The sequence below is a fragment of the Echinops telfairi genome, unplaced genomic scaffold (assembly GCF_000313985.2).
Source record: "Echinops telfairi isolate 266 unplaced genomic scaffold, ASM31398v2 ScPeMD7_443;HRSCAF=831, whole genome shotgun sequence".
NCBI lineage: Eukaryota > Metazoa > Chordata > Mammalia > Afrosoricida > Tenrecidae > Echinops > Echinops telfairi.
Window position 1 is genome coordinate 37933614 of NW_022104341.1, and position 14639 is coordinate 37948252.

A 14639-nucleotide genomic window follows, 5' to 3' on the forward strand; every position below is an offset into this window, starting at 1 on the left:
ATGCCAATTTACTAGAAGAAAGTATTCTTGTGTTGAGGGAGTACTTGAGTGGACCTGGCCATGTTTTAACAGGTGATATTGAGCTTCTCCATGGTCCCTTCCCCCAGATGTGGTCAACTAGTTTCCTGTGGTTTCCATTTGGTGCGGTCCATAGGTATAATCACTGTTTTTTTTTATTGAAAAAAAATCTGATCTTGCAAATTTTATCATGTGTTCTCTCACTCTTTCTTTCAAATTTTCACAATGAAATCACCAATAATTATCAATATGTCTTCAAAACATCTTTGGCCAATACCAGACTGTGGAAATTGATAAAATTAATTTCTTCTTCTTTAATATTAGTGGTTGCTATATAAATTTGAATAAGAGTTCTAATAAGGTATATAAATATTATCCTATCATTGACAGCATTGTATCTCATGATAGATCATGAAATGTTCCTTTGGAGAATGAACGTACTGCCATTTCTTATCAAGTGGTCATTTCTGACATAATAGATCAGATGATTGCATGCTTCAGGAAGTAAATGTAATCCATTTTCTTCACTAATTCCCAGTATCTTTATCTCTACACATTCCATTTTATTTTGACAACTTCCAATTTCCATAGATTCATATGCAATACATATCATGGTCCTATTATTAATGGATGTTTACAGTTATTTCTTTTCATTTTGAGGTGTGCCACATCAGCAAATAAAAGTCTTGACAGCCTTTCTTGTACACTTCTTGAAGATTGACACCCTTTTCAGGAGGCAGTTCTTCTCCAGTCGTGACTTTATTGTCATAATATCTTTGAGGTTCGTCTTCTGGAACTATGTAAAACAATGTTCCACTGGTCTTCATAATTCTTTCCGGGGATACTTTCTTTCAGAAGTAGTCCACCGCATCCTTCTTTCTAGTCTGCCTTAGATGAAATGTTTTCTGAGACCACCAAGAGTGATTGGTGTTTGAAATTGTGGTAGCATCACTTCCAGCATCTCAGTAACATAGAAACCATCACAGTATGTCAAACGGACAGACAAGTTGTCAAAGCACATGGTAGGTTATCAATAAATATTGCCTGTTTAATTAAACTGTTAAAATGCCTAACATTATTTAATATAACTGCACACAAAAATAAGGAAGGACAACCAAACTCCACAGTGGTGCACAGTGTGCAAAATCATACTCAGAGCATTTCTTATTTTTAGATTTAGAGCATATCTTCATTTTAGTTTGTGATCTGAGGACTGATACGAAGCAAATTTTATCAGCAAGCTTCTCACAAAATATACTAGCCTTCTTGAAGCATTTCTCTGTATATCAATCAGTGTTCGCTGGCTAGTGTGTTGAGGAGGCTAGTAAAATTGCCGTAAGAGACAGGGAAAACTGTAAGTGCTCACAGGGGATCTCATTCTATCATGCTCTTTAAAAATCATCTCTAAGCTTAATTCTTGCTGCCATTCATTATCTATTTGAATCGCAACTAATACTCAGACACTAAGTTTTTAAGACCTGGCATTTTTAATATTCTAATTTCAAAATATGCTAGGCATACATAGGCTGAAATTTATGCAATAGCCTTTCTTATTTGAGCCAGCTGGTTCAAAAAATAGCATTTTGGGGGAAGACTTTAAAATATTAGGCTTAATAAATTCCTTAACTACTTTTTGTATTTCATTAAATTACTCTTGGAAGTGCTTGCTGATTAGCCACTTCACAGGGAAAGTGAAGTTAAAGTTATTAAAACATCTTCAATGCCTTGAAGGAAGTGTGTTATTTGGAGAAATAACAAAAGCTGAATTGCTTATCATTTTACTCATTGAATACTATCCCTTCTTTTCCTTCCCTCCCCCTGCAATACTACTACAAGCACAAAGAATCCGGGTATTTTGAGTATTATGTTTCATATTCTTGTATAGTTTTAGAAATGCTAATAGCCATGTTCAAATGAAATATTCAGTATTCTGAAATATGTGCTTAAAATTAATTGTAAAACACAACACATCTCTATTTTCTGGCATGTTTAGACACAAAGAGTATTACATATGCACCAACACATATTATCAATTTTCAATAAGCAGAACAGAAAAAAATGGCTAGTTTTAGACTTCACATAGTGAAATTTCTCTTTAGTCATTCAGAAAGCACTTGAAGACCGTGAAAGACAGCATACTTAATCATAGAAACATAATTTATCTCTGTAACATTTATTACAGATTGCAGAGGTTCTCAATGAATAGTTCTAAGATTCAAGTTAATCATATAAGGCCCTTCCTTCTAAGGATTCTAATTTGGAACAGTGATCCTCCTAGTCTAGTCTCTGGGCCAGCAGCATCAGCATCACCAGGAACTTACTTCTTTTCTGAGACTTACAGAATCAGAAACTCTAGAGGTGGGAGCCACTAATGTGTTTACAACTCATGTCTCCCCTGAAAGACAGTGAAGTGCTGGGCAGCTGATTGAAAGGTCAGTGGTTCCAGCCACTGCAGCAGAAAGATGTGATCGGCTGCTTCTAAACAGAGACCCCCTTGGGAACCCTACGGAGCCATCGTACGCTGTCCTGTGGCTTCACTAGTAATCTGAGTTGACCAGATGACAATGAATGGGGGTTTGTTTTTGTTTTTCTTTTTTTTTTGTTTTTCTAAGTGATTCTGATGCCACTAAAGTTTTAAAACCTGATTTTCTCTAGAATGAAAGAAGTATATAAATGTGGCAATGGGTTTTTACTATAGAGAAGTAATCCCAGGTATCGGGCTATCTCTCTTTGGACTACACTTTTTGTTTAAGACTGGAATAAATTTGCAAAGGGATATCCTTGCATCTAGCTCAGTAGCTTGATCCAAGTCTGAAAAGACAGCATGAAAAAGCTGAATTTGTATTTTATGTGTGTGTGTGTGTGTATATGTGTGTATACATATATACATATACACACATACATATACATGGTATTTATCCCCCCTCAGACCATTTTTATTGAGATCTAATACAGATATAATTAGTCCCATAATTCATCAAGCACTATTGTACAATTGCTACCACAATGAATTTCACAACATTCTCTTCCTGCTTGATTTGAGTTCCTGGACCTCAGCTCCCTTTTACCTTTCCCCGCTCCCCTCCCACTGTACCCCTCAGGGGGAGGGCTATTCTATTTATTATTATCTCTACAGGTTCATTAATTATGTTTCACATACTGAAAAAAAATAGAAAAAAACATAACAAAATTCAAAAAGGTTACTCCCAATAACAAAATACATCTCAATATATGCAATATGGAAACCCCCAAACCAAGAAAACCACAGAAAATGTTAAAAACCAGATTGGGCCCAATGTGCATCAGAGGTGGGGCATAACCACCTAATAATTAATTCCTTTACATCAACTTGCTTTCATATTTAGGACACCTCAGATAGGTGAGAACAAATTCCAAGTCCTGACAGTCACAGATACAAGAAGTCCTCCAAAGGCCATTTTGGTGTCTGCTGCTCTTTCATCTGAATTCGAAAAGGAGAATCATATGATGATTAAGATTTTGTCCTTAGGATTAGAAATGTTGACAATTCAAGGAACTATCAAATTAACTAAGTCTCGGGGAATTGCCAAAACTATAACTCTTTATGAGAATAGAAAGCTCAGTTTCTCTTGCTCAGAGCTGCTGGTGGTTTCAAACAGCCAACCATGCAAATCGCAACCCAATACATGACACTAGTCCACCAGGGCTCCTTATGCCTAGTTGAATGATATTCACCTACTCTTTTAGAATGATTCCATGATGGTTACACTAATGAGAGGTGAGACAATAGGTGTTAACAAATGTTTGTGGGTTTCGGGTTTTTTGTAGAAGCAAGGACCAATTCTATGATTGCCAGTAAAATATTCAATAAGAGTAAAAGAGATGGTGATTAAATTGTTATCACAAATGTGTTAGGGTATGAAAGACTCAGTTGTTGATTATATTTGAGATGCTTCCAACAGTGTTACAGAGCTACTAGGGTCTCATTCTGTATAAGGTAATATCCAGAAGTCCACTACATTAAAGGACAAAATTCATAAGAATTGCTACTTTCACCCATAACTCCCGGAGGAGAAAGTGTCCTCTCCACAGGTGTCAAGGCTTATGTTTCTCTTCCTCTACTTGAATATTGCTGTTCCTCTTCTAATAATTATGCTTCACCTTTTTGGCAATTATCCTCTATTTGCATCCATACCTTCAGATCCTGAGTCATGTGCAAGAGGTAGGGGGCATTTTCCTAAAATGTAAGAATTATGTTTCCAGGCTTTGTTATGTATGGCTGCTACAGAGAGACAGTGAGGCATTTATGTAATAAACTGGCCGTCATCCTTCTTCTCTAGGATGATGTCAGCACACCAAGAGAGCCTAAGAGACCGACCCAGAACAAACCCCGCTCATGTAGACGCTCCTTAGGCCAGGCTACCACCCAGAGAATGTACTGAACTGACCTGGCAGTTTCTGCTAGGAAAAGAGTATCAGCACTTTACCTAGAAATGATCATGACAGAATCCTAAATTTTCAGAATCTATATTTTTATCATGTGCTTCTTTCATCCTGGACACTACCCAGGAAGAAACCAAATAGATCACTATCTGGGCACAGCCATATGCAGTGGTCAAATGCTCTGCAAAGGTGTGTATACCAGGAAGAGATGCAGAAGGTAGTCATGCTTTTTTATTAACTTTAAGAGATCAAATTCAATACGCAAACATACCAGATACTGAGGATGTCAGGGAGTGATGATTCACTGAATGCTATATTACTGAGCTGATTGCCAGAGAGCAATTTATTCATAAAGCTAAAAACATGACTTAGATTAGTGTCAAGTAGTATAATGGCTAATTGGACTGGAACTGGACTGTGTTGGAAAAGTAACAACTACCACGCAATAGAAGTGAGACACTAATTGTACTGTCTCAATACCTGCTGGGAAACTACTTTACTGTACTCTCTTACTATACTACTGATAATGTGTAAAGGGGTCAGGGTTTTGAGTGAATAAATTTTCCAAGAATATATCAATGTGTTCTCATGGATGTGACCTCCTTCATTTAAAAATACAGATCAGTTTTATCAAGACTCACATGCCTGGAATGCAGAATCCAAGGAGTCTTTAGTTTGTTTACAGTCTGGTTTGGTAATTATAACACTCTTATTTTTATGTTGAATTGTATTCCAACCTATTATTGGGGTAAAACTTTTAGGAACATGAAATAACATTTAATGTACCTTTTGACTCTACACAGCAGTGTGGCATCCATTTTATATATGTTTAAAGTGAAATCACTTTAAAGATCTATTCATTAAGAATGGTTGGTACAGCTATAATTGCACTTCTTCAATATGGACTATTTGTATGTCTGGAATCCAAGAGTGGTAATTTCAATCAGAGTATTAAAATCCACAGTAGATTTGTAAGCATTTCTGTGTTTTAGAAAAATTATTCAAATAGTATGTAATTATAGATGAGTCGAGTAATAAAAATTATACCAGCATCACAAGAAGGCTCCCTAGATCCAGAGGTTTAATGTAAAAAGGCATTACAGCAAGAGACTTAAGTTGGTTCACAAGTTTCTTGGAGAAATGAGAAGTTCAGACAAAGTATTATCACAGGAATTAAAAGGAAAAGAGGGGTATTGAGTTAGTTAATTGTGCCAACCTGGCTGATAATCACATGTGGGGCTAATTGAAAGGCGGAGGGATAAATGGGTGGTGAGCCTCACCTTTCTAGTTCTTGGTCTCTTGCTTTGCGATGGTCGCACCAAGGTGCAGCTGCCTTAGCAGTTCCCTGCTTCAGCTTGCAAGATTGACTTCCTACAAGACATTCCCCAAGGAGAAGCCACGTGGACCTATCCCGATGCAGCCTTGGGTGCTGGAGTAGCCAGGTGGAGACCCCTGCTAGTGCTGAGATGCTTGTTCGTTCACTGACTCAGCTTTCCTCCTGCATTCGGTATCATTGCCTCTGTTTTGTGAGGTGGAGGATTTTGTGGACTGGTGTTGGGTTAATGGGTTAATGTTGGACTTGTGGGCTTGAGCAGCATTGGGTTGGGATGTTTTCATGACGCACACTTTCTTTACATAAAACTCTCTAATACATGAGTTGCTGTGGATTTGTTTCTCTAAAGTACTTAGACTAATACAGGTATAGAAAAGTGAGGGCCACAACCAATGGCCAGGCAGAAGAGCTCAGTACTTTAAAAAACTATCGTTTGTGTACTTTTTAGCTAATTCTGAAACCGAGGACTACAAGGAGTTTAGGTGTTTTTTTTCCTTTCAATTTTTCTTAGTTAATTTTCACAATACTCTGTAGGAAAACTATCTTACTATATTCTCTTAGAATTTTCTGCTTACCCATCAAAATAGGTGTCCTACTGAGTTGACTTAATCTAGATCCATATTTTCTAATTTGATACACAGAGAAGATAATTTAGAAATAGTCAAGGGACTTCAGAGAAGCCACTAATTTTCAAGTTTATCTGGTAATGCTGTGCCACCATGCAGGCACATCTTGAAGGAGTGAACTGTTTGTTCATGTGGTAAGTTTATGTCCTAACCAGTGATTCTGTATTCTGTGCTGCTCCTCGATGTGGTACAACCTATATTTCCTGCAGACAAACCAAATGCATGAGCAAGCTAAGAAACAAATATCATGTAAACAATTCAAAGAGACCGGCTGAAAATCTGTTTTTTCCAATCAGACAAAATTCCTATAAGGCATTTGCTACAGGGTTTGGCCTGTGCACTGCTTTATGAAGTGCCTTCACTGTGAGAATGGTCTCGTGGCTAGTAGATAGCCTCGTTCATCTGACTCACCTTACTTTTCCTTGCATGGGTATCTTTTAGTTAGTGGCAAGCACCTGAAGGGCTTTTATTTTGCTCAAACCCATCTTCATGTGTCTGTGGCTTATGTGACTCTGAGAAACCATGGTAACAACTGTAAAAAAACAAAACAAAAAAAACCTAGCTAAGCATGAATCCTTACTACCTGTCATGTCAGTAAAGGAAATCTAGGTTCTACTATTTAAAAAAACCAACCAGAAATGAAATCAACTTGTCGGTATAGCTCAAGATCCAATCCATCAATAGAATTGGAGGAGCTCGGCTCAGACTCGGAGTTAAGGATTCAAGATGCTATTTACTCGAAGGTGGCTTCCGAGACAATCCGGAGATAGTGAGTCCAAACGGGGCTTCACGGGGACCTGAGCTCCATCTTCAGGAGTCATGGAAGACAGTGCACCTTCAATATACCTGCTTCTGATCACAAAATTGTTGTAAGGCTGATCAGAGATCACCTTTTTAAAAAATGAAAGCTAGTAGTTTTATCGGTGTGTGGGGATAGTGTTCAATATTCTGAGAGGAAGGTAAGCTTTTTATATATAAAAAAATGGAAGTGAATATGCACCTGCCCTCATGTGGATTTGGGGCTACATGTAGTCATAAGAAAATATCACGGTGTTAACTTTGTAATGAAGCTTCTGAAAGACCTACATACACGTCCGAACTAGCGCACGGTGCACCGCAGGGCTCGCAAGACCATCCTGGTCCATCTTTTCCGATTACATCTCTCCGTATCCATGCCCTTACCTTCTCCATCGCTTACCGAAGGCAGTTAAAATTTTACAAGCTGTTAAATGCCATAAGAGTCCAGACCACAGGTTCTATTCTAAGGCAGAAGAGAGGATTTAAGCTAAATTTAATTATTAAATAGCACTTTATTCTGATCTATGTTAGTCATTTCAGTCATGAGGTACTCAGACACCTCAGGTGGATAATGCCTTCTCCGAGATAATAATCAATGTAGAAATGTGACAAATTTTTGGATAATCGTGGCCCAAAACTGAAAAACCAACAAACAGAAACTCACAGCTATCACGTCGATGCTAACTCAGGTCAGACCTGCAAGCCGCTACCCTGTGAGACGCACTGCCTCTGTGAGGTTCGGACACGGAACTGAGGGTAGGAGAAGAAAGCCCCGCCTTCCTTCTGGGAAGGGCTGGTGGCTTCAAACAGCAGATGAGCAGGCTAACTAGTGGCCACTACGCTGCCATGGCTCCTTACAACTGGTACTCTTGTGTACGTTAAATCTCTCTCTCGTAAAGTGAAACAATGTAACATTTAATTCAAAAAATCAGGAAGATGAGATAAGGAAATGATCTGGAAATTGTTTCCTCTTTTTTGTGCTTAAGGAATGTATTGCTTTTCTGTGATTTTTCTTTTTTGTTTTATTTTAATGTACAATTAGAATCAGGTACAAAGGAGCAAAGCTCTGAAGGTTCATGCATGAAAGAGCCTAGTTGTGTATTATACACTCTAGTACTATTACATAAAGTTGGTTAACCTGTGTTCCCTCTGCTCTCTAGACCTTAACACTTCTACTCAGATGAGTGAGTGTATTTCCCTTTATATTCTAACTACTGAATTACTGATTATTCTCAGAAAAGTATATTTCAAATAGTATGGCTATCTTTTTTGTTAATTATAGTCCAAAGGATTTTAGATAGAGGAAAATAAATTTTGCATAATTTCATAGGAAGAATGAACCTCTCTGAAATGCAAAAATTTAGTAATATAAAAATAGATATTACAAATTTAATGTGTTCTAGGTCTTTGATTCAAGTCAATGGTTATCAGTCCTGACTGCATAAAAAAATTACCTGCAATGCTTTAAAAACCAGGTTCTAAAGCTAAAAATTCTAATTAGTTGGCCTGGCATAGGGCTCATACCTCAGTTTTTTTGTATATTTGTTTTATAATTCCCAAAATTATCCCAGTTTGAACCTAGGGCTGTGAATCATTTTTCTGTTTTAGTGCCTTGGTCTATGAGAAACATTCTAACACAAAACCCTTGCTGTAATTTAACTAAGTAAAATAAAAATGTACAAAACAATTTAAGAATTTTATGGCTTTGACTTTAAAATGTATAAAATAGGTGAGATTCAAAATATGTCAATAATTTATTTCAGCAGCTTTTAATTTGGGGAGCAGAGGTGGCAAATCAGAACCATGTGGGTCTTTTTATTATTATCATTATTAAAATAGTCATGTCACCATCAGGTGGTTTCAATGTTTGTAAAGGGATAGACGTTTAAGGGGCGAGTGCCGGAGAACATCTATAACTGTCAGAAGTTCTCCAGGGGATTGTGATGCCACCGCAGCTACCTTTACTTCATTTTCTCTGGAAAATTTTCATTTATCTCTTTTGTTTCTGAATTTCTAAAAGAGTTTGATATATATCTGAAACAATGGTCCCTTCCCTTTTTAAAAAAGTTGCTTATTTTGGAAATAACAACAGCAACAAAAATCACTTCTTACAAGTGCAACACAAATTGTAGCAAGTTGGACACAGAGATAGTCAAAAGTGTTTTACTTGATCCAGTAAATATATTTTAGGAACAAATAAGAGGTCATACTTATAGTTAAAAGTATAAATCTTATACAAGCAGCATAATAATCATGCTGGTGAATTCAAAGTAAAGCATTTACTGGACCTGAATTTTTGAACAATGTTCCTTACAAATCCAGATAAAACCCCAAAATAAGTACCAGTATTTATAATTTCTTTAAGGTGGTGGAAGGCTCTAAAGGTTCATTTCTTTGGGATGCTTATGCTTGTACTTACGCAGAGGGAGGTGATCTCCCTGGAGTCTTTTAATTCTTTGCACTCGCAGAGTGTGGTCCATGAACCAGCAGCATCTTATTACCTTGGGACTTATTATACATGCAATGGAATCTCAAGACCCACCGCAGACCAAGTCAATCAGAATCTGCCTTTGAACAACATACTAAGTGATTTATATGCATGTCAAAATGTGTAAATAGTGCTTTATACACTGTTTTAAAGATGGCCAACTAAACTTCTATTCAGACGCCAAGGACGGGGACAATAAATGTCTGTGGAACAAACAGCACAAAAAATCATCCATTGTAACAGCGTTCTTCAAAAAAGTGAAAATAAGAATTTCTAAGTCTCTTTAGTCCTTTTCACAAACCATTGAATAGTGTTCTTACAATACAACATGGTGGGGTTTCATCTTTGTCTTTGAATAAAGTCAAACGGCGATAGGATGCCAGCGAGCTTGCTGATAGTATTGGGAGGAATGGTATTATGCATTTTGTTGCTATTCTTTTATCTCAGTTTTCCACATCTATTTCAGCAAGTGAACACAACATGCGACAATTTGCTAACAAGGAGTGGAAGAAAAAAAAGAACAAAATGTAACCATAGTCTCCACCTGTTCCCTTTATTTGAAATCAATGCTACATAATGCTACTTGTCCAGGTATAGATATCAAAGGGGATAGAGCAGTGAAGAGACCAACCTTAAACTTGGTCTTTTTAAATGAGTAAGTGGTTCCTTATTATCCATGTGATAATTAAAATAAAGCTAATGGTTTTGAAAAGCAGCCCCAATTTAGGTAAGAATAATAGCAACATCAATAATGGTGATGATAATGATAGTGAGCTATTTTTAAAAGTGATTTCTTCCCAATGGCACACCTGAATCTTTTATAATGATTTTCCAAACTTAGAATCCTTTTTGGCATATGCTTCAATCTGTACAGTGGCTTTGATGTGAAAATGCGTTTATATTCCGTTTCTTACCTAGTTTAGCAATGAATAATCATCATGAGGGCAAACTGTTGACATTGTGTTCAAATCTACAGCGTAAATGTTTTGAACTGTAACCACTGTAGCATGGGAGTAACATTTTTACAAATAGGGAGCAGAAAGACCTATTTTTCTTTTCTTAATTTGTAAAATAAAGGTTAAAGTTTCCAATTTATATAATTTGGACTTGAATAATTATGTCAATAATAAATACTCTGCCTGAGAATAACATGCAAAATATGCATTTAGTAAAGCACTTGGGAAGCTGTGCCAATACATCGACTAAGTATGATGTGAAGCGACAAGCCCTAATAAGGACCAGGCCTTACAAAGAATGTGGTGTGGATTTTTTTTATTATTCACAAGAACAGGTCTGTGCTCTCTAAGTAACACCTTGTGCCAAAACTCATAATATATAAGATGTTTGGCAGAATGCCACTAAACTAGGTTCTACTTTTAGCCATTGTGTTTCTGCAATGGACTTAGTCCATTCTTCTAATGCCCATAAAGATATGATTTAAAAATGGAAAATATAAAAATTAAAATAACACAGTCAAATCACTATTTGTTTGGGTTTTTTCTTTATCTGTACTAGCATGCCCATTTTGTCTTGTTTCAGCGATTTTCCTTTGCATTTTGCACTCAGGAAAGAAAAAAAAAGTCTTTATACTTTATGTAATGATTCTATTTTTAAAATTTTTTTCTAGGTTCTGGTCTAATGTGATTTCATACTCATATCAAGGGTTAGAGCAAGAGGCAGAGAAGTTTAAGAAATGCTATATTCTTGGAAAAATGGGAGGAAACTAGGGAAGTTACTATCACTGTATGAGGAAACACACAGAAAATTGGAATCTAACTCACCTTCCTGACACGATCACTGAAGACAAAATGTGTGCATAAGCAAATGTGGTGAAGAAAGTGGATGGAGTCTGGCTATGAAAAGATATGGTGTCTGGAGTTTTAAAGGCTTGTAGTTAATCAAGTGGTCCTCTAGCAGGGAAGCCACAAAGCCCACATGAAAGAAGCACACCAGCCTGTGTGATCATGAGATGTCGATGGGGATAGGTATCAGAAGTTCAAAAATAAGCAATCCAATTCACATGAAGGAGTGTGGACAAAGTGGAGACTCAAAACTCACCTGTATGATCATTGGACAGTCCCTCACAGATGGGCCACACATAAGGGATGATATATCCAGGGTGCAGTATGGCACTAATGAACCACATAACTGTCCTCTCGTTCTTTAATTTTCCTCCCTTAGTATTGTGGGTTTAATTTGTTTTGCTTCGTTGATCTTGTTAGACCTGCATATTTTCATTTGTATGCTTAAGCTCACTGGCTGCATGAATGCCAAGATAGATAACCCTTCAAACAGTCACAGGAGTGATTCCCTGAGGGCATGGGAAGGGGGTTGGGGGGGGTGCTGAAGGCTGACAGCAATGATAACTCTATAATCCCACTTAAGGGGAATGAATGACAGATTTGCAGGTGAATGGATACATTGGATGGTGTAAAATATGTCCCAAAAAAACCCAACAACAAATATAATACATAATAATAATAAGGCTTCTTGTGGGGTGGGGTGTGGGGTAGGGGATAAAGGGAAGCTAATATAAAAAAATCGAAGTAAAAAGAAAATGTTTTGAAACTGATGGTGGCATCAACTGTACAATTATGCTTGATTTGATTGAATTACAGATTGTTATAATGTCTGTAAGAACTTCCAATAATATTTTTTAATTAGAATCTAGAAACTTATTGGCCTGGGGTTTCTGTTAAAAAACAAAATCAGATTATTCAAAAACCTCTTCTTACATTCTAGACATGAATTTCTAGAGATAGAAAATTAGTGGATGACAAAATTATCACAGATTGTTGCATTATTTTTGATCAAACAAGTGAACAAATAAATAAGAATTATACCAGTCCATAATTCTGCATAGGATTAAACAGATCGAGCTAGATATTGTAGAAAATATAGTAAGTGTTGATTCTTTAAAAGTGTATATACTAATTATGCTGACAAATAAATGGAATTGCCAAATGATAGGCATAAATGATTTTGGGCAATAAATGATTTTGTTTTTGAAATTCATAATACTAGGATCTCTCTCAGGGAGTACTGGTTGTGTAGTGGGTATGTGCTGGGCTGCAATCAGCATGGTTGACAGTTCGAAACCATAAGCAGTTACACGGGAGAAAGACCAGGCTTTCTACTCCTTTCAACAGTCTCAGAAATCCACCGGGAGTCACTCTGGATCAGCATTGACTCCTGGGCAGTGAACGGATATCTTAATCCATGGTTATTATTTTTTACTTTGTTGATAATCCTTAATATCTTTGGAAAACATCTGTTCTTCTAATCTGTTACTAAATGGTAGAGGCCTGCTGTTTTAAAAAGGAAAAGTTCAAATTTATATCTGTCTTCTGAGTCTTCAAACACTTGAATCGCTGACTGGGCATCCCATTGGCTCATGGAAAATGAACTTCAAATGCTACTAGGAACAATTATTCACTCATTCATTTACTCTTTAGTGTTTCCTCTCTCACCAAGTAGGACCATTAGACACCCAATTTTTTTCAGATAAAAGCTTTGAGTTCTGTTTATTATTATTATTATTATTAGGGATTTAATACATATATTATATAATCCCAAATTTCAGTCACATCAAGTACAATGTACAATTGCTACCATTTTTAGCCTCCCACCTCTACGGCATCACCATACCATTTCTAATCTGTCAGCAGTTACTGTCACTTATGAAGAAATGCCCTGGAGGTTCCATTGGATAGTCCAGGGTTGGCAGAAGAAGAATCCATCTCCCTATCAGCCAAGGCCAAATCACCACAAGGTAAAGGTCAGACACGTCTCCCTACTCTCTTCTCTTATCTTATTTTGACACCACCATTCTTCCTCGGGCACTCCACTTCTCTGCTGCATTCTGTGCTATGCCGCAATGGACACACAGAACTCACAGACAATATTCAATGGCATGGTAGTTTAGTATGACAGTGAACAGGCTACCACAAATAAAGAAAAAACATGAAGGATCCGGTCTTTAGATCACAACAATGCCTCTCTTCAACCAGCAGTCAAGGTTCTCTCGAGCCTCTAGTTCTCCGAGTCCCTTGTTCTGTGGGCTGGAATCCTGCTTGGGGCGCTGCCTGCCTCCGTCTCAAGGACGGTGGTATTAGCCTCGCAGCCTTTGGTAGCCTCGCCACATCTCAGATAGGGATCTCGCACCCTCTCCACCGGTGGCTGCTCTCTGGTGAAGGATCTGGGATCCTTTCTGCTCCTGCTTCTGCGATGGCTTTCCAATACACTGAGGAATGCTGAAACTGACCAATCCTGGAGGTAACGCGCTCTAACCTTTATTTTCCTGATTCCACCGATCATTTGATGAAAGTCATTGGCAAATATAGAGAAAAGCCATATTTAAGCAATGTTACTTCAGTACACGCAACAACTAAACCAATTAAAGTCATGTGGATTCTTGCTTTGAGTAGTGTTTACAAATTGGGTTGCTAACTCCAAGGTCAGCAGTTCAAAACGACCAATTGCTCCTCAGGTGACATTTGGGACTTTCTACTCCAGTATCTCTGAAACTCAAAAGGAACAGTTCTGCGCTGTCCTATAGGGTCACTATGAACAGGCATAGATTCTCAATGGCAGTGAATTTGGTTTTGAGATTAACAGAATAGAAACATGCTCCATAAGGTTTTCGAAAGTTGTGACCTTTTTCGTAATAGTCTATTAATTCTTTTCATAATAGTTTATTTAAATGTCACAATCAAATTGTTGCTATGTGTCATTGAATCAGTTCTGACTCACAGCAACCTTAGCCTGCCCTATCCTCACAGTGCTTGTTATGCTTGTGCAATCACTGTGTCAATCCACCTATTCAGGGCCTTCCTCTTTTTTCCTGCTCCTCCACTTTGCCAGTACAATGTCCTTTTCCAGGGCTTGGAGTGTGAGATGAATTTTTGCCATCCTTGCCTCCAAAGAGCATTCTGGTTGTACTTCTTCCCAAACA